Here is a 24,556-nt window from a genome sequence, read left to right as displayed (position 1 = left end):
AGTGCAGGTACGCTCATGCACGCCTATGCAGGCTGTTCCTGAATCGCACGGCAGACATATTGCCTGCTGGAGCTTCGGCACTAATCCTGCACGCCGTGCAGGACATAGAGAATCCAGGGGTCAGTGTACACGATCTGTATTCAAGACCATCCCTACCACATTTTTTGTGCTTTCCAGTCACTGTGAAAGATTATACTAATCATAAATATAATCTACATTTTGTGGTAACCTTTATGAATACCTTAAGTATTTAAAGCTGCTAGAAAATCAGTAGAAAAACTAAAATTAGGTGGCAGAAGGTGTGAGTTATGCTTGTGTGGTCTATTCAAGCAGAACAGTGTACACTTTAATGAATCTCATGGTTAATTTTTATCTTTGATTTTATATTAAAGTGAACATACATTGCATTCTGTTAAGTACTGTTTAAATTACATTATATGTTATTTGTTTAGTAATTTCATAAAACTGAATGTCTTAATATTGAAAATCTCTCATTTCAGTTCAGTACCTCATCAGCTATAAATTCCCAGGATGAAGGTAGAACCTTCTCCCAGACCTCTTTCTACACAATTAACACAATTTATGCAGTAACATTAATTCTGTAACATACACATTTAAGGAAAAGGTATCACTTATGTAACATTTCCTATCTCACATACAGTTTTGACATGCATTATCACCTTTGACAACCAGTTCATAACATCCAGCACCCATTCCAGTTCAACTTTTATACAGCCTATTTTGTTCCATAGTATAGGCTGCTTTACCGTACTATGTCTAAACAGAAGAAATTCTACTCAACTTACAGATCTTCAAAATGTTTTAAAATTATTCAAAGCATATTTTGTCTCACTTTGCCACTCTATTTCAGCAGAAGCTATAGATGCTACTGCTGTCTTATTTTCATTGCACAGTGGCTCATAGTCTCTAATTGCCATCAAGGTTTCCAGGGAGTTCACAGATGTCTTGCATCCATTTGGAAAATAAACCCTAAAAACAACTTTGTAGAACAAAAAGATGCTAAGTTTCTTACTTTACACTCTCTCTATACTGGAATTCAAAAACTCTGCTCTCTGACATGGATTAGCAACACAGTTATCAAGAAAATATTTATTTACAACTTTATGTTAATCACTCATTTAACAAAGTTATAACAAAATCATTTTTTTAATAATAAAGAATCAAAATCTGCCTGGGAGGTATCACTCTTAACTCAAAATGAAAAGTCTAAGCACCCCCAGTTTTTTATCTGGCTAATATGTAATTCAGTCCAAAAAGCACATTCATGACCTTTTCCTATCTCTGGCATAATTTTCCACCTTGCTGTATCTTCATGACCCACTTACTTCCAATTAAGTACTGCCAAGACAGCAAACAATTGCATGTACTGCTCTTTTAACTTATTTTCTTTCTATATCGCCTTAATACTATCAATATAGACTTCCTATCTCTCGTCTGCTTCCACAATACATTTATCAAGTCTCATGTTTGCTTTCTTTTTTCCTCTTTCAAATATCATTATGATCTGTTCTCATAGTGCCTTCATAGTCATCTCATGAATCACAGGACGTTGACGGCTAGTGAGTCTTGTGATCATCACACCTTGCTAGTTCCCACAATAAACTGTATCTCTCCTAACACGGAGACCAAGACCATCAAGGCCACAGTGATTTTATTAATACATATCCAATTATTCAGGTCCCATTTGAAGGAAGATAGTGTATCTCACTGCTTTATCTTCGGGAGGGGGGGGGGGTCATTCCAGATGTGAGACAGATGCTAAATAATGAACCTGCCTCTCTCTGTCTTATCTTACTGGTCTGCTGAAACTGAATTACATCACTTGTTCTGGAATTTTGTGGGATCCCTTGATATGTGAAGGTACAAGTGGTCCTGTACTGCTAGGTCCCTGATTGCTCAGAAGGCAAGGCAAAGGTCTTCTTTGAGGAGTCTATAAGATGCAGAATAAAGCTATTATCTTTCTATTCTTTTCTGGTAGCTTAGGAATTTTATACATGTGATCATCTTTGTTAGAAACTTCTCAAGAATTTCCACCTGTTTGATATGTCGGGATACATACATCCCAGTGGGGGCATTTGTTCTAAAACTGATCCAATCTGCACTGGATAAAAAGGGGCAATAACCCCTTTTGATCTGGATGACATTCACTTTGTTGCTCAGCTACACCAAGCAGAAGGAATTCCTGACTACCATTGCATTAGGGTGATAATCTGAGAGGGCATTTTCAAACCTGGTTCTTAGGTTTCTAACTATGTTTTCATTTTGAAGTGGGGTATTGCCGATGCTATATGCTGGGGTGATGATTTGCCTGCCAAATGCAACTTTTTTTAGCATCATGCTAAAGGACTATAAGCTTAGAGGAAGATCTGACAATGACTCCCAGTTTGCAACCATCCACAAATAGCTCAGAAAAGTAAAGACCAAGCAAAGGTGGTCCCAACATTGAGCCCTGTGGGACACCATTGCTCACCCTCATTCTCTCTAATGCTGTCCCTGCCACTTTCACTAAATGAATCCTTAGCCATCCAATTTACTACATGGGGCTCTATTTGGAATACATTTAGTTAATTAATTATGTTAGATGGGGCATGGTGTCAAACACCTTAATTAAATCATGGTAAGCTGTATGTACACTGTGACTGCTGTCAACAGCTTCTGTCACCTTTTCAAAGAAGTTTACCAGGTTCATTAGAAAGGATCTACCTTTTATAATACCAAACCCCTGCAGATCTAGCCTGATGGGATTTATAATGTCAATGTTACTCAAGTCTGTTATAATATACTTCAGGCCTAACAAATGAGGCAACTAAACTTCAAGTCAGCACTCCAAATAACTGATGAAAGCAGCAACACTCACATTAGAGCAGGGGTGTTCAACCTTTTGGTTTGCTAAGGCCGCATTGAGTGAACAGAAATTGTCTTGGGGCTGCATATAAAATATATCATATAGTTAACTCTTTCGCTGCCTGGCTGTACTGTAAGTGAAGTTGAACAATAAATAAATGTAATAAATACCTAATATTTGCCTTAAAAAATCAAATTCTCATTCTAATTCTAATTCTCTAATCTAACAGTTAACTCCAATATCTTAGTTAATATATATATATATATATATATATATATATATATATATATATATATATATATATATATATTTATTTATTTACAAATAAACAGATATTCACTACAGCACTAGCATTTGTCACTGGGAAAACCACTCCAGCAGTCCAACTACGTAAAATGTCAACATTAGCAGTAATATTATAATGCACAAAAATAAGCCAACAAATTTGCAATAAAGTAAAGAATTCACATTACTGACTTAATAAAACAGTTCTAAATAAGCTACAAGAGGGTCTCACCCAAACAAATGACTGGTGCCAGAAACATGGCCTTAAGCTAAATGCCAAAAATGCATCATCATCCCCTTTGGGGAGAGTGATGTCCCCACAAATTATCACATTAATAAATGTTGTAAGCACGCAATCAGTTGTGAGGTGATTGGGCATCCAGGTTGCTAGAAACCTGACTTTTGACCTCCATGTTGTCTCCGTTATAATGAAAGCTTTTTACATGGCCCACCTCATTTGTAAGGGTATCTCATTCAGGGACAAGGAGGTCATAACATCCCTGTATTCTTCCTTTATAAGAGCCATTACTGAGTGCAAAGCCCCTTTTGGCATGTGCCTCAGCAAAACACCCTGCCAAAAGAGACTATAACCATTTCTGACAAAAAAGGTCGAAGGACTAAGTTCACTTACTTATCCAAACAGACTAAAAAGCTTCTTGCTTTCCTGTCTGTCACTGGCCTTTATAAATTTCATTACTGGCTTGCTTTCCAGGCTAAGAAAGATCCTGCCTTAAGAGAATTACTTCACCTCAGAACTACTGGTGATAATTAAAATGCTCACTACAAAGACCACAGCTTTCACTGCAACATAAACAAGCCACTCTGTATGGACAGGTTCTTGACACAAAAACTTCAACTTCTGTAAAAAGCTCCTCTTATTATCAAACAATGTAATTCAGCAACACAACTGGATGGATAGCAATAAATGTACCCATTGAGCAAGTAGCATAGCCTTCATCAAACCAGATGGAAAATTCACATACTAAACTTTCCTAGCTGGATGGCTAAGATCTAATATTGGTTACTCAAGTCTACTTGCCCAAGAAGAGGAGCCTATTTAACTAAAAATTCCATTTACAAAAATATATACAGTAAACACATTAAATCTCTCTCACTTTCACACACTCACACTCACAAAAGGAACCCCAACATCTAAAATAGGCAACCTCAGTAATCACATGACACACACTCACTGAATGAAATTGTCTGAAAGTAAAAATATCTGAAAAAAAATTCATACTAGAGATGGACTCATCCATCCAGTTTCCCACCACCAAAAGGACCATCAATAAATTAGCAAACAACTTCTTCTTTTGGCTGCTCCCGTCAGGGGTCGCCAAAGCAAATCAACTGTTTGCATGTCTTCCTGTCTTCAGCATCTAGCTCTGTCACACCAACCACCTGCATGTCCTCTCTCACCACATCCATAAACCTTATCTTAGGCTTATCTTTTCCTGTTACCTGGTAGCTTCATCCTTAGCATCTTTTTCCCAATATACTCTGCATCCCTCCTCAGCACATGTCCAAACCAACGTAATCTTGCCTCTCTGGCTTTGTCTCCAAACCTTCCAACCTGGGCTGACCCTCTAATATACTTATTCCTAATCCTGTCCATCCTCATCACACCCAGTGCAAATCTTAACATCTTCAACTCTGCCACGTCAAGCTCTGACTCCTGCCTTTTTGTCAGTGCCACTGTCTCCAACCCATACAACATAGCTGGTCTCACAACGCTCTTGTCTACCCACCATTACTCTGAATTATTGATCCCAAGTATTTAAACTCATCCACCTTCACCACCTCCACTCCCTGCATCCTCACCATTCCTATATCCTTCCTCTCATTCACACACATATATTCTGACTTAGTCCTGCTGACCTTCATTCCTCTTCTTTCTAGAGCACATCTCCACCTCTGCAGGGTCTCCTCTACCTGTTCCCTGCTCTCTCTACAGATCACAATGTCATCTACAAACATCATAGTCCACGGGGACTCCTGTCTGATCTCGTCTGTCAACCTGTCCATCACCATTACAAATAAGAAAGGGCTCAGAGCTGAACCTTGATGTAATCCCACCTCCACCTTAAACACATCCGTCACTCCCACCGCAGACCTCACCGCTGTCACACTACCCTCATACATATCCTGTACCACTCTTACATACTTCTCTGACACTCCCGACTTCGTCATACAATACCACAACTCCTCTCTAGGCACCCTGTCATATGCTTTCTCTAAATCCACAAAGACACAATGCAACTCCTACTGACATTCTCTGTACTTCTCCATCAACACTCTCAAAGCAAACATCACATCTGTAGTGCTCTTTCCTGGCATGAAACCATACTGCTGTTCACTAATCATCACATCCCTTCTTAACCTAGCTTCCACTACTCTTTCCCATTACTTCATGCTGTGACTGATTAATTTAATCCCTCTGTAGTTACTACAGCTCTGCACATCACCCTTATTCTTAAAAATCGGTACCAAAACACTCCATTCCTCAGGCATCCTCTCACTTTCCAAGATTTCATTAAACAATCTAGTTAAAAACTCCACTTCCATTTCACCTAAACATCTCCATGCTTCCACAGGTATGTCATCTGGACCAACAGCCTTTCCATTCTTCATCCTCTTCATAGCTATCCTTACTTCCTCCTTGCTAATCCGTTGCACTTCATGATTCACTATCCGCACATCATCCAACCTTCTCCCCCTCTCATTCTCTTCTTTCATCAACCCCTCAAAGTACTCTTTCCATCTGCTCAACACATTCTCCTCGCTTGTATGTTTCCCTCATTATCCTTTATCACCCTTACCTGCTGCACATCTTTACTAGCTCGGTCCCTCTGTCCAGCCAATCGGTACAGGTCTTTTTCTCCCTCCTTAGTGTCCAACCTTTTATACAACTCTTCATACGCCTTATCCTTAGCCTTCGCCACCTCTCTCTTTGCCATGCACCTCATCTCCTTATACTCCTGTCTACTTTCTTCATCTCTCTGACAATCCCACTTCTTCTTCGCCAACCTCTTTCTCTGTATACTCTCCTGTACTTCTTCATTCCACCACCAGTTCTCCTTGTCCTCCTTCCTCTTTCCAGATGTCAAACCAAGCACCCTTCTAGCCATCTCTCTTACTAGCTCAGCTGTAGTTACCCAGCTATTCAGTAACTCTTCGCTGCCACCCAGTGCCTGTCTTAACTCTTCCCTGAACATCACCTCACAATTACCATTTTTCAATTTCCAACATTTGATCCTTGGTGCTGCCCTCACACTCATCCTCCTCTTCTTGATCACCAATGTCATCCTACAAACCACCATCCTATGCTGCCTAACTACACTTTTCCCTGCCACCACTTTACAGTCTCCAATCTCCTTCAGACTGACCCTTCTACATAAGATATAATCCACCTATTAGCAAACAACTGCTCAGTGAAAAGTAAATCAATAAGAAATCCATAAACTCTCTAAGATCATACTACATACTGGAGTAAACATATAACTTCCCTCCAATCTAAAGCCATTTGACATTCAGACATTTTATTTTGTGCAGAAGGTATTCACAGACTGACAGTTTACTGAGCTGTCACATTAGCACTCTATGCTTACATCCGAACCAATGAAGCATACTTGTCAATTCCAAAAGAATTAAAGTAGCTTCATAAGAAGGTTATTTGCAAGGTTACATGGCAGTTTATATTGGAAATAAGCAAAGATATTAAAAAGGCTCTATTTCTCGTAATTATGCTGAAATGTCTTCCAAGATAAAATACAACCTTCTGATTTAGTATGGAACCATACCTTTCAACCTTAGAGCAAGAAATCTGGAGAAAGAGAAAATAAAAGTGGGACACAGGCCCATAAATAGTTATGCATCATAGACACCATTGAAACAATCATAGCTGCAAACATTATACATCAGTTATAATCTTTCTATCCCATCATTGTCAGTTAAGCATTACATGGCTCATTCAATCCTGCCTTCTTTTGCAACAAAGAAAACCATGCTTTGAAATGACAAATGCATTAAAAATAATAAATAAAACACATTGCATCCACATCCTGCAACTTCCTGCAAACAACCACAGAGCTTTCACTGAAACTAGGTCTGCTTATTTCCCAGGAATGATAGCTCTCCCTAATTAAGTCTAATGGGATACAATCTACCAGGATCTGGACTACCTGAAATAAATTAAATTATGGCCTGTAAATTTCAAGTGCACTTTGTTTAATGAAACTATATTTCTAAGCCCACTTACTGTATTTTTTCAGTAACATCCCAATTTCCATTTCCAGGTCACTTTACAAGACATTGGCAGTGGTAGACTTGGCATCTGTCAGATCTCTACAAGACCACACTCATACTGCTAGCATTGTCCATTAAATATAAATGTCCATCCACTGTAAACAGCAAGAAGCTATGTCTTAAAAAAATCTACTTTTGGCATGCCTAGTACCCAAGTATCAGGTTTTGAAACAAAGAAACACATTCTCCATAGTCAGTAAGTCTCTGTCTTTAATAATCATCTACCTTTGCAGCCCTCCCAACATAGAAACACACACATACACACTAAAACCCACAACATTTAAAAAATGACATTGTGCCCGCCTCATTTGTCAGTATTGATGATCCACCAAAGCTATACTTATTGTTATCCAATCTGTCACTGCTTAGAACCCACCAATGACAAAACAGTACTGGGTGCTTTTTTGTTTGTCAGAAAAAAACAATTAAACTTTATATGCTACAGTCCCACAAAGTCAATCCACTACTGACCCATTAAGTCTAGGCTGCTGTCTCATTCTTACTCCCTGGAACTGCATTACCTTGGATGACTAATTTTATTTCCTAAGCAAAAGACCAAATTGGAAGATGAAGCGAAAATCCATACAGTTGAAAGGTATGATTTCATATTCAATATAACTCGCTGTCAGGAAAACCACAATTTAATGAAAGTCTAATTTTAATGTACGATATATTTGTGAGCTAACTAATTTGTGTTCAGTAGGTAGGTAGATTAATCATCATTAGCCTCTTTGTGCATGTGTCTCTCTCTGTCTCTGTCATGCACGCGTGTACACACACACACACACACACACACACACACACACACACACACACACACACACACACACACACACACACACTCTTCTTCTACTTTCACATACACAAACATTCTGTTTTCATGCATGTACTCACTCACTCTGTACTTACATATTAACAAAGGTAAGTGCTGTCTTTTTCAAAGGCAATGGCGGCAAATACATACACAAGTCCCTCTTCAGCGAGAACACACACACACTGATTCTTTGGAATGAAATAAAGGCAGCAACACAGAAATCCTTCTTTGGTGCAAAAAAATCAGTACTAGAAGAATGCTTTGGTGCATGCGCACACTGACAGAGTTATAGGTCACGGGCATGAAAAACACAAAACAAAAAAAGTGTTTTGGGGCATGCGTATATCGATGTTGCAGTTAAAGGTCGGGGGCCACATGGAAGAGCTCTGAGGGCTGCATGTGGCCCGCAGGCCGCAGTCTGCATTAGAGTATCAGTGGTCATGAGGGATGGTCCCAGTGCAGACCAGTTTCAATGCTTAATACATCTTTATCAGTGTATATTGTAGTTTTGTTCAGAATTTTTGTGATAAGAGGTTGACATGTATATTCTACACTGCTTCAAAAAGTTTCCCTGAAATGGACCATTTGATTACTAAATGGAGATCAGTTCACTGATGGTAAACTAAATTCTCATAGCAAAAAAATATATATTTAGCAATGATGAAATTAGAAGTGAATTTGCCATCATTAATATTGTGGTGGTAAGATCATTGAAAAAGTTCTGAAAAGACTGCAGACAGGCAGACACATGCGCAGACACACACACACACACACACACACACACACACACACACACACACACACACACACACACACACACACACACACACACACACACACACACACACACACACACACACACACACACACACACACACACGCACGCACACATGCAAGCTTCACCAACATATTATATATGTGTTGTAATGGATATAATATGCACATACACGCATACTATGCCAGCCTAACACTTCCTCTGAACCCTTTCAGGGTAGAGGTCACTGATCATGGGGAAAACTGTCATCACTGAATGACTTGTCATTAATTATTGCTATATTCCTTTCCTTCATTGTCCTATTTATAAGTGTCTTCACACTTTCAGGAATGTTAATTAATAAACCCAAAGGGTACGGAACAGGAGTTGTGTAGTGCATGTGTGAATTGTAGAGCAGTAGTGAAAAAGACCAACACTTTAAATTCTTGCATTCCATCCAAGATAAATTACAAAAATGTTCAAATCAGAAGGATGGAAACATAACACTGACAGTGGTTTAGGGACAATATTTAATACAAATCATCAACCTCGTTTTTCATGTTTTCTACATGGGATTTGGGTGTTATGTCAATTGTCGCCATCTTCCTTGATTCAGTGCCATGCTCTTATCTTCTTCAAAAGTCATGCTTAACTGTCCCAAGACTTCTCTCACACAATCCATCTCCCTCTTTGCTGGATGTCCTTAATTCCTCTTCCTTTCTTTCTGTCTATCTGAAATCTTCTTCACCAGATTGTCTTCTGCTTTTCTGCACATGTGCCCAAACCACTGTAATCTGTTTACCTTCTTTAAAACTGGAGCTACTTTGGCTTCTGCTCTTATGACATTTCTTTGTCTGTCTCACAGTGTGCATTATTCCACCCTTCTCAGGCACTTCATCTCCATCACCTCTAACTTCCTCAACTGCTCTGTATCTAATGCAAAATTTGTGTCTATAATATTAACAGTGTACAAATTTTACATAATCAGTGATCCTAATTTTCTCTTCATTGTAACTTTCATTATTTCCATGTCAGTACACTGATGTTTTTCACTCACTGTTATAGCAGCATATCTATCCAATGCATTACTTTAATTGTACCAATGTTTATTTTAGCAAAATACTGAAGATGTATTATTGACTAAATTTCTTGCCTTTAAGCCTCATCATGGCTAAAAAAACATAACTGGATCTGTTTATCTAATAATTAACATATGAAAAACAAACAAATAATACAATAATTATCTCTGAGGCTGCTGCATATGGGGGAAAGGAACATTTCCTCAAATACATTATCACATATTATTACATTTTCCAGAGATTGTACATAACGCACATATAATAACCAAAACAAAAAGCATCAAAAGGCATGTAGTAAAATAAATAAATAAATAAAGATATACTACACTACTCATCAAATACACCCAGCCATCAAACCAGCACGTTCTGAATAATCACGTAATACCACATTAAAAAAAAGGTATTGACATGGGGGGCTTCACCGCTACATCCTCCATACCCCCCTAACTTATATAAACTAACATAACAGTTGCACAGCCAAAACATTTTTTGCAACTGTTAAGTACTAAGAATGTCCTGCAAAAAATAAAGACTCCTTATAAAAGAGCAGCTGTTGCACACTTGAAGCCTACAAAACAAATGTACAGTAAGAAGAACTTCCAAACATGATGCAGTAACCCCACATTTCAGACAAAATTTAACAAATGCATTTCACTAATTACTGCCTTAGCTAACATGGTTGTTTAACCAAATGTGTCACACTATTCTACATTTGACATAAACATACACCACATATATAAATAAAAAAAAACAATAAGCAGGATTGAATACAGCATGAAAGGAAAGGGAGATTTTGGAAAGGCCAAAGATTTGAGAGCTGATAGATAATGGGAATTTTGGGAAATAATATAAGAGATAAAGATGGTAGTGTGTTGGGTAGTCAGATAAAAAGGGCAAAGTGGAAAAGAGGTGGCAGAAGCAGGTTAGCATTCAGGAAAAGGAAGAGCAGAGGAAGGCACATAACTTGGGAAGAGGTTCAGAGGAGTATATGCAAGTGGATTGACATGGAAGTAGATAAAGAGAGAAAGTCACAGAGGCAGCCACAAAAACAATGGATGGGAGAATCAAGCTAAAGTGGAATTACATGGGAAACTAATAGAGAAAATAAATGACAGGGAAAAAGAGTCAGATGCTATTTAACAGGAGCCAACACCTCTCTCAAGTGAGTGTTGGCATAGTGTGGCACTCAGACAGAAAGGGTGAAAACAAGAGAGCAGTGGTCAGGGCTTGTATGAAGAGTACAGTAGGGATATGGAAAAGATTAAGAGCAACAGAGAAAGGGGATCAACCATGGTAGATTATGCAGAAAGTGGAGTATGGTGTAATTGCTGATGGAAAGTTTGAAGATAGGAAGGGCAATGACATAATAGGAAGTGAAGATGAGAGATGGAAATTTATGGGGAACAGAGAAGAGAGTTTTGATGATGGAAACTCAGTCTCCAAGGGGATTAAGAGCCTTATAACAAAAGATAAAAGACAGAGACCAGGTCTCAGGGCTTAGAAAGACATTGCAGGATCTGGGCACTAATTAGGAGGGTCAGATGCATGTTGTGGTGTCTACAGGTACTAATGTCCTACCAGAAGTAACAACTTTAACAGGCAAATTATGATTACGCAGACAGACACAAGGATAGAGGTCTGTATGCAATATTTTTTATAAAGAAAGGGTTGAATACTAGTGGAACAGTACAGTGCACTGAGTCTTCATCATATCAAGGAAGGAGGACAAATAGATTTAGGAAAAATAAATATGTGGGGTAGAAAGAAAATTGTTATAATTATGCTTTCTGTAGCCCTGAGTACTCTGTCCCAGCCCATTCTGAATCTGCCTGTAACAGACTGAAATTCTGATCATTTTGGTAAAGAAACAGAGGAAGATGTCTTAGGCTCATATGGGATTCAGTCAATAGTTCTTGCACATTCTAGAAATAATACAATTAGAGACCTTATCATAACCAGGAATAAGGAACCATCTATGTAAATATACCATTAGCAGGCAGTGATCATGCTACTATGTAAATGAAACTAAGAGGAAATGGTAAGAAAATAAATTCAGAGACAGTGGTGTGACATGTTAGGGGAGTAGATTATGCTGAATGGGGGTGGGGGGTCATCTATGGTTTAGGGAACTGAAGGCAAGCAGAGGGGAGTGAGAAAACTATAGGAATGGGTTAGGGACAGAGAACTCAGGGCTACAGAAACTATTTTGATGAAAAGGTAAAAAAATGGAAAAAGAAGTGAAGGCCAATGTGTCTACACAGGCCTGGGATTAGCAATTATGGCATGAAATATACAGCACAAAAGGTGGCAGGGAGTGCAGAGGTAGAACAATGCCAGTCAAGGTGGCAAGCAGACACACAGACAAATAAGTGAGAACAAGACTAAAGGGATTGTAGCACAATGTATACAGAAGAGAGGGAAATTATTGTTTTATATGTATAGCAGGAAAGAGGACAAAAAGAGCAGACGTGGCCAAAGTTAACATGTATCATAGTGAGATCACAGAAGAAAGAGAAAAGAGAGACATACTCTATGAATACTAGACTTCTCTGCCATAATGGGACAGATTAAGGGCAGAATGGGGAATGCAATAGACAGACACAGAGATAGAGATGGAGGAGGTGGATAAGGAACTGGGTGCCCCAAGGGAAGGTATGTGACACAGACCAAACAGGCTACCTCCCAAGAATCTCAAGAGTCTGATAAAGGAAAGCATTGCTTTTCCCACAGACTTAAACTCAATGGAAATCCAGAAAAACAGCTAACAAAAATAAAGCAATGGTAATGTAAAATGGAAAAAGGTTTAACATTACTTTCATTCTCCTCAGCAAGTTCAAGGAAGTTACAAAAAGAGATTTAATATGGTTCTCATAGTCCCGGGTTTTACACCTGTGCACTGGTATCTGAAGAGCACCACTATGTCATTATGCAAATACACTAAGTGCAAGTCATTCACACTCACTAAGGAAATGTAAAGGCACTTTGGTACACTCACCTACATGTGGCTAAAGCATAAAGTACATGAAGATAAGCATTAGGTATATGGGAAGGCTATGTGAAAGCCTTAGGTTTTGTATAACTTGGTATATAGACAGATATTGTGGACAAACGTGGCTATGTGCAGTCATGCTTGAAAGACTTAGGGCAAGCAGTGGACTCCACAACTTTTATTATTAATATTTGTTATTTATTTATTTATTGATTGATTTGTTGATTGACATTTATTAACCGGGTTAGTCCAGCTGGGTTTTTGGCCCATTTTTAGTGGAGACCCGTGGAGAAAAGCTCCAAGTGCAGACAGTTTTCAAAAATAAAATACAACAATATTTACAGTAACAAATGATAACAAATGGAGTTATACAATCTGATAAAAATGCAAAGCAAAAGTATGCACACGTATTGTAATTGAGCAGTTTTGAATATTTACATATTTACAAACATGAGTTTGATCCATCAGATATGATGCATACATCAGAAAAGAGGTTTCATCCAGTACAGGGTTTGCTGTTCTTGGGAGGGGAACTTATTGAGCTGAGGTAAATCAAGAGTGGAGAGGGGGAGGTCAAGTTGGGCTTTGCAAGAACAGATTTTGGAGTTGAGTAGGTGGAGCTTGACTTTTTCCTTAAAGTGTGCTGGGTGAATAGAGGAGCATATGTCTCTAGGAAGATTGTTCCAAGTCTGGGCTATGGAGTATTTATATAAGAGTTTGCCTACTGCTTTTTTTGATTGGTAGGTATGTAGCAGTTGCTGATTTGAGGTACGGAGAGTACAAGAAGGAGTGCTGGTAGAAATGAAGGAAGAGGGAGCAGGACAATATTAAGGTTTGTAGAGAATAGAGTGTAACATTTGAAGTTGCGTTAGCAACACTAAGTGGGGGAATTCCAGCCAGTTTAGGGATGTAAGGACTACACAGTGGTGTGTATTATATGGAGAGTTAGTGATAAATCTAGCAATCTTATGGTAAGTTTGTTGAAGTTTGTTTCAGGTTTAATAACTGTGTTATTAGAAGAAGAGCTAGAGAAGGAGGATTTGTGGTGGGAAAGTGAGTGGGCGAGGAATAGTAAGAGTTTGATCTTTTTAGTGTTGAGGATGAGTAGGTTATCAGTTAGCCACTGTTCGGTAGATAAAAAGGCTTGTTGAGAAAGAGTATGAAGCTCAAAGATGTTATCAGAAATGGAGATGAGGGTTGAACCGTCAGCATATTGTATGAGGGAGGATAGTTTACCAGATGTGTAGAGGTCATTGGTGCAGATATTGAACAGGAGAGGTCCCAGGATAGAGCCCTGGGGATCCCCTGTTGGGACAGGTAAGAATGGAGAAGAGGAAGACAGCCATTTAACAGACTGATGACTACTAGATAAGTACATTGAGAACCAGGTAAGGATGGAGGATGATAAGTTAAGACTAGCAAGTTTAGATAGTCGTAGGGGATGGGAGACTACATCAAATGCCTTAGAGAGGTCTAAGAAGAGACAAGAGATGAGCTTTTTGTTATCTAGGGCCTCAGCAATGGTATGGGTAAAGGAGAGGAGGGCTGTAGTTGTGCTGTGTTTGAGACAGAAACCTTGTTGCGTGGGTGTGACATGGTTGTATTGGAGTAGGTATTTAAGAAGTTGTGAATGAATGCCTTTTTCGAGGATTTTAGATAGCTTTAAGATGGTAGTTGTATGGGTCAGTGGAGTTGCCACTTTTGTGTAGGGGAATAGTAAAAAAGGATTTCCACAGGGTAGGTATGGTGGATTCCTGAATGGACCTGTTTATTAGAATAGACACTGGGAAAGCTATACAGTCAGCAGCTAATTTGAGGAAGACTGGAAGTAAATTATCAGTGGATGGGGAGGAAGGTTTGAGCTTCAGCAGAAGAGATCGGATGTAAGAAGTAGTAACAGGTTGAATGGAGAAAGGTTGGGAGGGTGTAGGTTGGGGAGTAGTATTCCCATTTGAAGGTAAGAGAGCCTGGAAAGTACTGATGAAGTGTGTATTAAGTAGTGTAGCTGTTTCAAAGTTGGATGTATTTGGGTAAGGAGAGGGGTTTGAGGGGCGGCCAGGAGAAAGAGTTTTATTTATGATTGGCCAGAACTTCTGAGGGTTGGATTTGCTATTTAGTTGATCAGAGTTAAAGAAAGACTTTTTGTCAAAACAAATTTGTTTCTTAGTTAGATTACTGAGATGTTGATAGTTGCGAACCAAGGGTAATTGTTTAGATTTGTTCCAAGCTTTCCACGCTTTATCTCTCTGGAGCATAAGGGATCTAGTATCTTTGGAAAGCCAGGGAGTGTAGTTTGATTTTATTCTAACCTTTCTAGAGGGAGCAAGGGAGTTAAGGGTATTCAAGAAGATGTTATTGAAACTGTTTACAGCATCATCTAAAGGGATTTGCTTCAGGAAAGACCAGTCAGTGGAAGATAGAACAGAGTTGAATGTGGTTACATTGAAGTTAGAAAGTTTACGGCAGTCTCTATACAGGCTAGGTTTGGGAGATTGGGAGGTGAATCTAAGGACAGAGGTGGGTTAGTGGTCACTAAGGTGGCCTGGTAGAGTAGTAGGGTTTTGATACAGGTTTGGAGAGTTAGTGATGTTAGAGCGAAAAAGGTAATTCATAACAAAGAGGGTAATACCACAGGAATACAACAAGAGGGTTATGTTCGAGGAGGTGGGAGAAGAGAGATACTATGTTTTTGTTGGGGGATAGACCCTCCTATTTTTTTTTTACATAAGAGGGTATTGTTGGTGGGAAGTAGGTAAGAGGGTGTAAGAGAATACATAAGGGAAAGAAGGGGGTTAAAGAAGAGTGGTGCCCAACAACAGTCCCCAGTCTACAAGGATTCTAATGTTTCCAATGTCAGATGGTGTTGCAGTGGAGGACACTGAGGTTGAGGGTGCAGGGCCTATGGTGGTGCTTTGGTCTCCACCAATGGGACAGTTTGTCTCCCACCTTCTGAAGAGAAGCCTTGATTGGCTAAAGAATTCTGTCAATGACCTGTTCCACCACATCCTCAACCAAATCCTGAAGCCCTCATTCAGTGAGGCTTTCGAGGCTGCCACATGCCAGGGTGCCTACTGGACTGATGCCACTGCTCCAATTCTGTGAGGATGTCCTTGGACAAGCAGAGGGTGAATGGTTCCTAAACTGGAAGGTATGTGGCTGGGATGCTCCTGAAAAATTCGGATTTGTAAAGAAATTAGGAAAAATGGGAGAGAAATAAAATAAGAGAAGAACAAAGGAATGCATAATTAAAATAAAGAAAAAGAAAGGGGGACAAAGAAGAAATGCAAACAATAAGTTCACTCATATTAAACAATGTTCAATGTATTATTATCAATTGATTTTATTTTTAATAAATCATTATTGAACTAAAATAAAATATATGGAATGTGCATGGGAGTATTGTTATCAAGTGGTGGGGTTTACATTTGTACTCTACTGGTAAAAACATAAGAAATAATAATAATATATATTTGAGCCTGATATGCATTTAGTTGCAATATTTTTCTGAAAGCAGTTTAGCCCTTATATTATCATTACCATCCTTTTATTTATTTATTTTTATTTATTTGTCATTTGTTAACCGGGTTGGCCCAACTTGGCCAAGTGGCCCATTTTCAGTGGAGACCTGGGGAGAAAAGCTCAAGTTACAAATTTACAGTAAGTTTTATATTAACATTCAGAGATAGCAGAGCAAGTTACAATAGAAGCGTACAATAAAAAGCTTGCGACAAGTACATGACAATATTCAAGTAGTATACTAGTATTACAGTTACAAACAAATTTACAGTAAGTTTTATATTAACATTCAGAGATAGCAGAGCAAGTTACAATAGAAGCGTACAATAAAAAGCTTGAGACAAGTACATGACAATGAACAAGTAGCATACCAATCTCACTTTTCAACAGAGATTAGTAAAAATTGATATGTACATTAAAAGAGGCCTAGATGAAAAATTTTGAGGGGTGGATTAGTCAGGTGAACATATAGCAAGTTAGAATCTAAAAAGGGATGGAATTATTGTACAGTACTGGTATATGGGGGGGTTAAGTTGGGTCATGACATGGGCATGTCTTGGTATTACGTAGGATAAGTTCGATTTATTTTTTAAAGTGTAATGGCTGGGCAATGGAGCATATCTGTAAAGGAAGTTTGTTCCAAGCTCGGGCTACTGAGCATTTATGTAGAAGTTTGCCCACATTTTTCTTTGGCTGGTAGACATCTAGAAACTGCTTGTTAGAGGTACGGAGGGTCCAAGATGGTGAACAGGTGGATACCAGGGAGGGGAAAGATGGGCAGGAAGGTGGTTTATACAGTATAGAGTGTGTTATTTGGAATTGTGATAGGAGTTGTTGGGGGAGCTCAAGCCACTGAAGAGAGTTTAGTGCAAGGCAGTGGTGAGAGTTGTAAGGAGAGCTCATAATGAATCTGACTGCTTTGTGGTATGCTTGTCCAAGTTTGGTCAAGGTTGTGGCCTGAATGTTTGTTAGAACTGGGGCAGTGTATAGAAGTATAGAAGGGAGGGGAGGAGGAATACCTGTGCCAGGGAGAGTCTGGCATTGGGAGTTAAACATTTTGTGTTACAATATAGCAAGCCTAGTTTCTGGTTAGTTCTTTTTATACATTGGAGTATGTGTAGGTTTAATTTGAGTTCATCATCAATTATGACACCTATGAACTTTGTGTTTTGTTCAGGTATTATGATAGTGTTATTGGAGGAAGTTATAGCAAAGATGGATTTATGGTGGAACAGGGAACGGGGAAGAAAGAGCAAGAGTTTGGTCTTTTTAGGGTTAAGGATGAGAAGATTTTCAGACAGCCACTTTTCAGTGGATAGAAAAGTCTATTGGTGAGGGTATGATGTTCAGAGATAGAAATGAGAGTTGAGTCATCTGCATATTGGATGAGGGAGGATTGATTATAGGATGTGTGAAGGTCATTTGTGAAAATGTTTAATAGTAGGGGTCCCAAGATGGAACTTTGAGGGACTCCAGTTGGCACAGAAATAAAGGGAGAGCAGGATGAGATCCATCTGGCAGATTGCTGCCTACAAGAGAGGTAGCTAGAGAACCAGGCTAGTGAGGTAGTAGATAGGTTGAGTGTAGTGAGTTTAGATAGTAGTAAGGAGTGAGAAACAGTGTTGAAAGCTTTAGAAAGATCAAGGAAGAAACAGGATATGAGTTGATTGTTATCCTGGGCTTCAGCAATAGTATGAGTGAAGGATAGGATAGGAGAGCAGTAGTTATCCTATGGCTAGGTCGGAAACCATGTTGAGTGATAGTGAGAAGGCCTTTATAAATACTTGCAATTATATATAAATTAAAATCAATTAAAGACAGAATACTACATTTATACATTGACATATCTTTGAGATTTGGTTGCAATACTATACTGAAAGCACTTTAGGCCTGCAGTAGTTTATATATATATATATATATATATATATATATATATATATATATATATATATATGAGTCTACTTTTTTCTATCAAAATTACACTTCAGCGAGCCAGAAAAAAGTGAGCACACTTGTACGAATCCTCACATTACTAAAAATACACTTCAATGACATACAAACGAATGAAAACAAGTGAATGCACATTAACATGACGATTGCTTTAAATATGGAAGCTGTAAGAGTTACCATGTATAATATACTTTCAATACAATGGCAGGTATGGTATTATATCAGCCTGGAGTGCTAAGTGTAGTGTACCAAACAGCAAAATCTCAATGTGAAGGAGAATTATTAATAATTGAAGGATTTGTTTATTATCTTGAAAAGTTCGCAAAAACACATAAATACTGGTGCTGTAAGTTAAAAATGCCAGAGAAATGTAAAGGAAGAACTATTACTGCTTGTGTAAGTACGGGTGAAGAGTTAATTAAATCCATATCACATAATCACTGCAAAGAGCCACAAGGTCTCAAGATCCTGTGTGTGTGATAGTAGATGATGCAGTTGCTTCCACATCTCTAGATTATGCTCCAACAATGCTTAGTAGGAGAGCAATGCTGCAACAACTGAGGAGAGCAAGCTTAAAAATAACAGGTAGAGATCAAGACGTCTCTATCAGACATTAAAGCCCATAAGTTTCCTCTTAAATGTGGGTTTTTCATACAGAAGACCATGTCTGATTCAAGTACAGAAAATGCAGTAGTGTTGTGCACCACTACACAAAATTTAAGTGACCTGTCAACTTCCACAATTTGGCTAATGGATGGTACATACTTTGTTAAAGGCAGTGATTGCAGGCAATTGTACACAATCCATTTGTTTTTAAAATGTGGAGCGTACAGTAAAAGTGTTCCGTTAGTGTACTGTCTTATGATGAAAGTCTTTAAAATCAAATAATTTTTTGTGGAATGGTTTATTTGATTTAATGGGAAGTGCAAATCTTGAATGTAAAGTCTCCTATATTCTCTGCAATTTAGAAGTTGTTGCATTAAAGAGCATTAGAATAAACATTAATGACGTAATGTGTAAGGGCTGCTTTTTCCACTTTGGGTATAACTTATGGAGAAAGGTACAAAGCCTTGGATTGGGAGGACTATACAATTCTATTTGTTTTCAACTTGCAGTGAAAAGGTTAGCAGCATTGGCTTTCTTACCAGAGAGGGAAGTCATTCCAACATTTCACCAGTTGAAAGAAATGTTTTCTACAAAGCTAAAGAATTGCTACGTTACTTTACAGAATGGTATGTCCTGGGTAAGCTACTACACAAGTCAGATTTCCTCCACTTTTCCCGATTTCATTCTGGAATATTTCTATTTTAAATTACCTTTTTTGCCGAGAACTAAAAATGCTGTGGAGGCTTGGCACAGTGTTTGACTGGTAAGCATGTGTCGGACATATATAACATAATGTTTGCTATTTGTAGAGAACAGAACAAGGTTGATGAAGCCATTTACGGATGTCTACAGCTTGCCCTCCTTCACCTAAGAAATGAGCATTTCTGAAATGTCATTCTCAATTCCAGACGATATTTCAACATAGGGATGAATACAGTAGCCTAGAATTTGTGTCAGCTATTACTCACTTATTAAAAATGTAAACAATATACGGATTTGACATGGGAATTACACATACTGCACTACATGGTGTCAAGTTTTGTTTAATAAATTCTAAGCATGTAAAAGATGAGGAAAATTACATGATTTATTGTGTGATTCAGTTTACAGCCACTCGGGGGATGGGAGCCATATTCGCAGTATTTTTCTGGTTAACTGAGATTCCTAGAAGTCTATTTTCAGTAATGTAAGGATTTGTACAAGTGTGCTTGCTTTTTTCTAGTTCTGTGAAGTGCAATTTCGATAGCCCATAGGATTACCCTAACATTGTGCCACCCGACCTTAGTTCCCAGTGCTTCTGTCAAGTAAAGCCACTGGAGTGATCCTTGGGGTGAATTTTCTATTTCCCATCCACTCATCAAGATTTCTCTTGAAGAGGGCCAGTGAGGTGCTCTGCTTGACATGTATGGGAAGTCTATTCCATAGCATGGGCAGTCTCTAGGTTATGAACCTGTAGCTCCAGCATGTACTGTTGATTTTGGTAATGAAGTTGAGGTCTCTGGAGTGTGTGGTGCAGAGGGATTGAGATTTCTTCAGATGTAGCATTTCTAACAGAGCTGGGTCAGACATGGCTTTGTAAGTCAAGCAGAGATCGCCTCTAAGTAGGCGATATGAGACAGAGTAGTTAGAGTTTTTTTAGTCTGTCCATATAGGACAAATGTTTAAGGCCTAGGATCCTCTTTGTGAGGTAATTTTGCGGCCTGTCCAGTAGTTGCAGGTGTTTAGTGAGGTACATGCCAAATGGGGCATTGTACTCAATGATTGGCCTAATGAGGGAAGAGTAGAGCGGGACAATGACGTCTTTCTTCCTGGATGCAAAACCCTTAGTAATGAGATGTGCCACATAGAAGGACTTTCTGACCACTGTGGCAATGTGGTGGTCGAAAGAGAGGTTGCTGTAAACCTGTGTTCTCAGATCTCTTATAATGCCTTCTGTGTTCAGTGGATGACCATTGATGTGGTAATTCATGGGAACCATGTTTTTCCCAAAAGGGATGATGATACATTTTTTGGCATTGAGCTTAAGGCCATGGTTCTGACACCAGTTGTTGGTCTCAAAAATGCCTTTCTGTAGGACGTCAACATCACTTGTGGAGCTAATAATAACTCCCAACTTGCAACTGTCTGTGAACTTTGTCAGCCAGAGTCCCTTCATGGTGGCCTTGACTTCATAAAAGCTGATGCCAAACAGGAGAGGACCCAGGAATGAACCCTGTGGGACACCACTCATGACTGGTCAGCAGTCTGACTTGGAGTCAGCTACTTTCACACTGTGGATTCTACCTGTGAGCCAGTTTGCAACCCACCTAGTGATATAGGGATTGATGTCTAGTTTAGTGAGGTTTTCTATGATTCCTGAGTGGGGAATGGTATCAAAGGCCTTGGCCAGATCAAGGTAGGCTGTATGAACCACCTTGCCTTCATCCACAGCTCTGGTGACTGACTCAAAGAAGTTGACTAAGTTGAGCAGGCATGATCTACCCTTTATATATATATATATATATATATATATATATATATATATATATATATATCTACACACACATAATAAAATCAGTTAAAGACAGAATATTGTATTTATTATGTTGAGCACAATTATAACTGATATTTTCTTCAGCTAGATATAAAAGACAAAAGACCATTGTTGTTTACCTATATGTCACCTTTCTCTTCCTTAACATTTCTTATATGACTACACATACTTTGCAAGGGTTTTTGTTTACTGTTGCAGTTGCTTTGTATATTTGTTTGTTTACATATTTATTCACATCTGAATTCTCATACTGTGTCAATATTTCCTTTAATGCAAGTTATTATGTTATGGAGTTTGAGTTGAAAGGAATTGAAAAGTTCCATTCATTTCCTACATTTTTGTCTGTGTACAGTTTCTGCCTTTGCCTGAAGAAAATATAATGTGTGTCTTAAAATTCCAACTTATGTATGCAAGCCATATTAGTTAAAAAGTAGAACCTAGACTAAAATTGTATGGAAAGGTTTCTGACACCACCACTCCACCAAACAGACAAGCTGTTGACACATTTGAAGGAAGATACAGTCCTACTATTTATAACTTGCATTAAAGGAAACAGATGGATACAGTACATATATTTCATAATAATAATGTGTTCTTTGATACTTTACTGCCTAATTATTGCAAGCATATAAGGGGATGGTTTAAAATGTATACAGAAGTAAAGAACTGGATATTTCTCACTATATGCTGGTCTTTCACTTGACACCGCAACCTCCAACCTCTCCCCCAACTTCCATTCTGACTAAGGTGTGGTGCCTGACTGAGTTCAGCCATCTTGTATGTGAAGTAAAAATTGTGGAGAAAATGGCTGTCTTATGCATTTATTATGCTAAAAATGTTTTCTGGTATACACAAACAGAATCATTTCTTTACAACTCTGTCTGTGGGTGCTTCAATTACTAAATAAGGTAATACATACTGTAAATGGTCGAGACAATGCAAATATCATATTTTGTTCATGTATAAATACATTTATATACACGAAGAACTAGTTTTGCGTACTCACGCAGCTGTATATTTGAATTTACAGACATATATATATGTGTGTGTGTACTTACATATATTTCTTTACTTATGCATATATTCACGCATATAAATATATATTTATATGGCCATTATGTGCAGATATGATTATGTTTTCTTTTGCATCATTATATATACATTCAGTTATCAACCTTATTGCAGTTTAATTTTTAAACCAATGTTACATATGACAAAAAAAATTCTTGCCACCACCTGATCAACCCACTCAGCCAGTTGGTCAGCCCTATGCATTTGTACATCATCAGACCTGTGTTTGCACTGGGGTCTGAGTGGATGATCCCTGTCAGGGATGATAGGTGGTCTCCCAACTCTGGCCAGATGTCAATTTTCCTCCAGTCAAATCCTGTAATGCATACTTTGATCTTATCCAGGCATGAATCACTCAGAAGGTAAAGGATTGTCTTGCTCTCTTTATCTGACTAGCTTGGGGCTTGGCCTCATGCATTCACAAGTGCTGCAATCATATGCAATTCCAGTATCAGAGTGAGGAAACTATGAGCAGGGCTATGGCTCACATGTTTAGAAAAACTCCCTCAGAGATGCAATATCACTCTAATAAAACCCAAGTAACAAGCAAGGATGTATAGCAGCTGTATCAATATTAATATTATTTTTGGGGTGGTCTATTTTTTACCGAAATAATTATTCAGGCATGTGAGAGTACCAACTTTTACTAAATGTTGAGTGCTTTGAAGTGACAAGGTGTGAAAGATAGTGTTAAATGGGGAGGGAGTAAACTTTGTGGTTGTGCAAACATACATACATGAGTCCATTTTGCCTTTTCAATTTCTGTGAACTGGTGGAAAGCTGATAGATTTGCTGTGAGCAGAGTTGGAATCTATTCCAAACTGATAAGTACACTTTTTGCAACTTAATTTGTACTGTGCTGTATTTATACATTTGCTTATTATTTATAGGGGTGCTGTATTGTTTCTGTCCCTTGTTGTCTCCACTGTATTTCTCACCCACCCTCCCTGTTCTTGTTTTGGTGGTAATCTTGGTGGCTTTGAAAATGCCTGCCCCTCTTGTAAATTTGTATTTAGATACTCCTTCTGGGCCCATCTAATTTGCTCACTCAGCTGAGTGCAGTGAGATCATATTCTGATTTCAGGCACTCCTACTGTGTACAAAGAGATCATTTGGGAAGGACAACCCCTGTAGCCTCTTACTCCTGCTCTATTCCCTCCCTCAAAAAAAAAAAAAAAAAAATATATATATATATATATATATATATATATATATATATATACTTTATTCAGCTGTTCTTACTGTAACTGTCTTAGCTGCTGTTCTGTGTGCTATCTGTTCATTCGCTCTTACTCTGCACTTATTACTGCTTGTTAGTAGCCTTCTAATTTAATGCCTTCTGCACTTGTTTTTTAGTCATTTGTTAATTTAATAGCATTTAATTAAACTGTATTTGCCGTAATATTGCTACATATTTGTGCTAGCCTGCACTGCATTTGAATTGTATATACTGCTGTTTTAGCTGCTTTTCTGTAAAAAAAAATCTAAGTTTGTTTCCTGCCTTTCCTGTAACTAGTCTAGTCCACCAGGACAGTTTGTAAGCTCCTGAGCCCCCCACACCTTTCTGTGTTGGAGGGAAGCCTTCTAGCTTAGCAGTGGGAGTGGTAAGCACTAGGTAGCCTATCTACCACAGGAGGAGAGGTTTCTGGCCCATAAATTATAGTTTTTTGGCCATTTGGGAAGCTTTTCCATCTCTTTCAACCTTCTGATTTAAAAGCTTGTGTTTGCACTTGTTTCCTGCCTTTCCTGTTGCTAGTCTAGTCCAGGTACAGGTTTGCTGTATCCAGG

The sequence above is a fragment of the Protopterus annectens genome, chromosome 14.part0 (assembly GCF_019279795.1).
Source record: "Protopterus annectens isolate FY-2018-M chromosome 14.part0, PAN1.0, whole genome shotgun sequence".
NCBI lineage: Eukaryota > Metazoa > Chordata > Ceratodontiformes > Protopteridae > Protopterus > Protopterus annectens.
The sequence above is the reverse complement of the archived record's forward strand: the minus strand, read 5'-3'. Positions refer to the sequence as shown.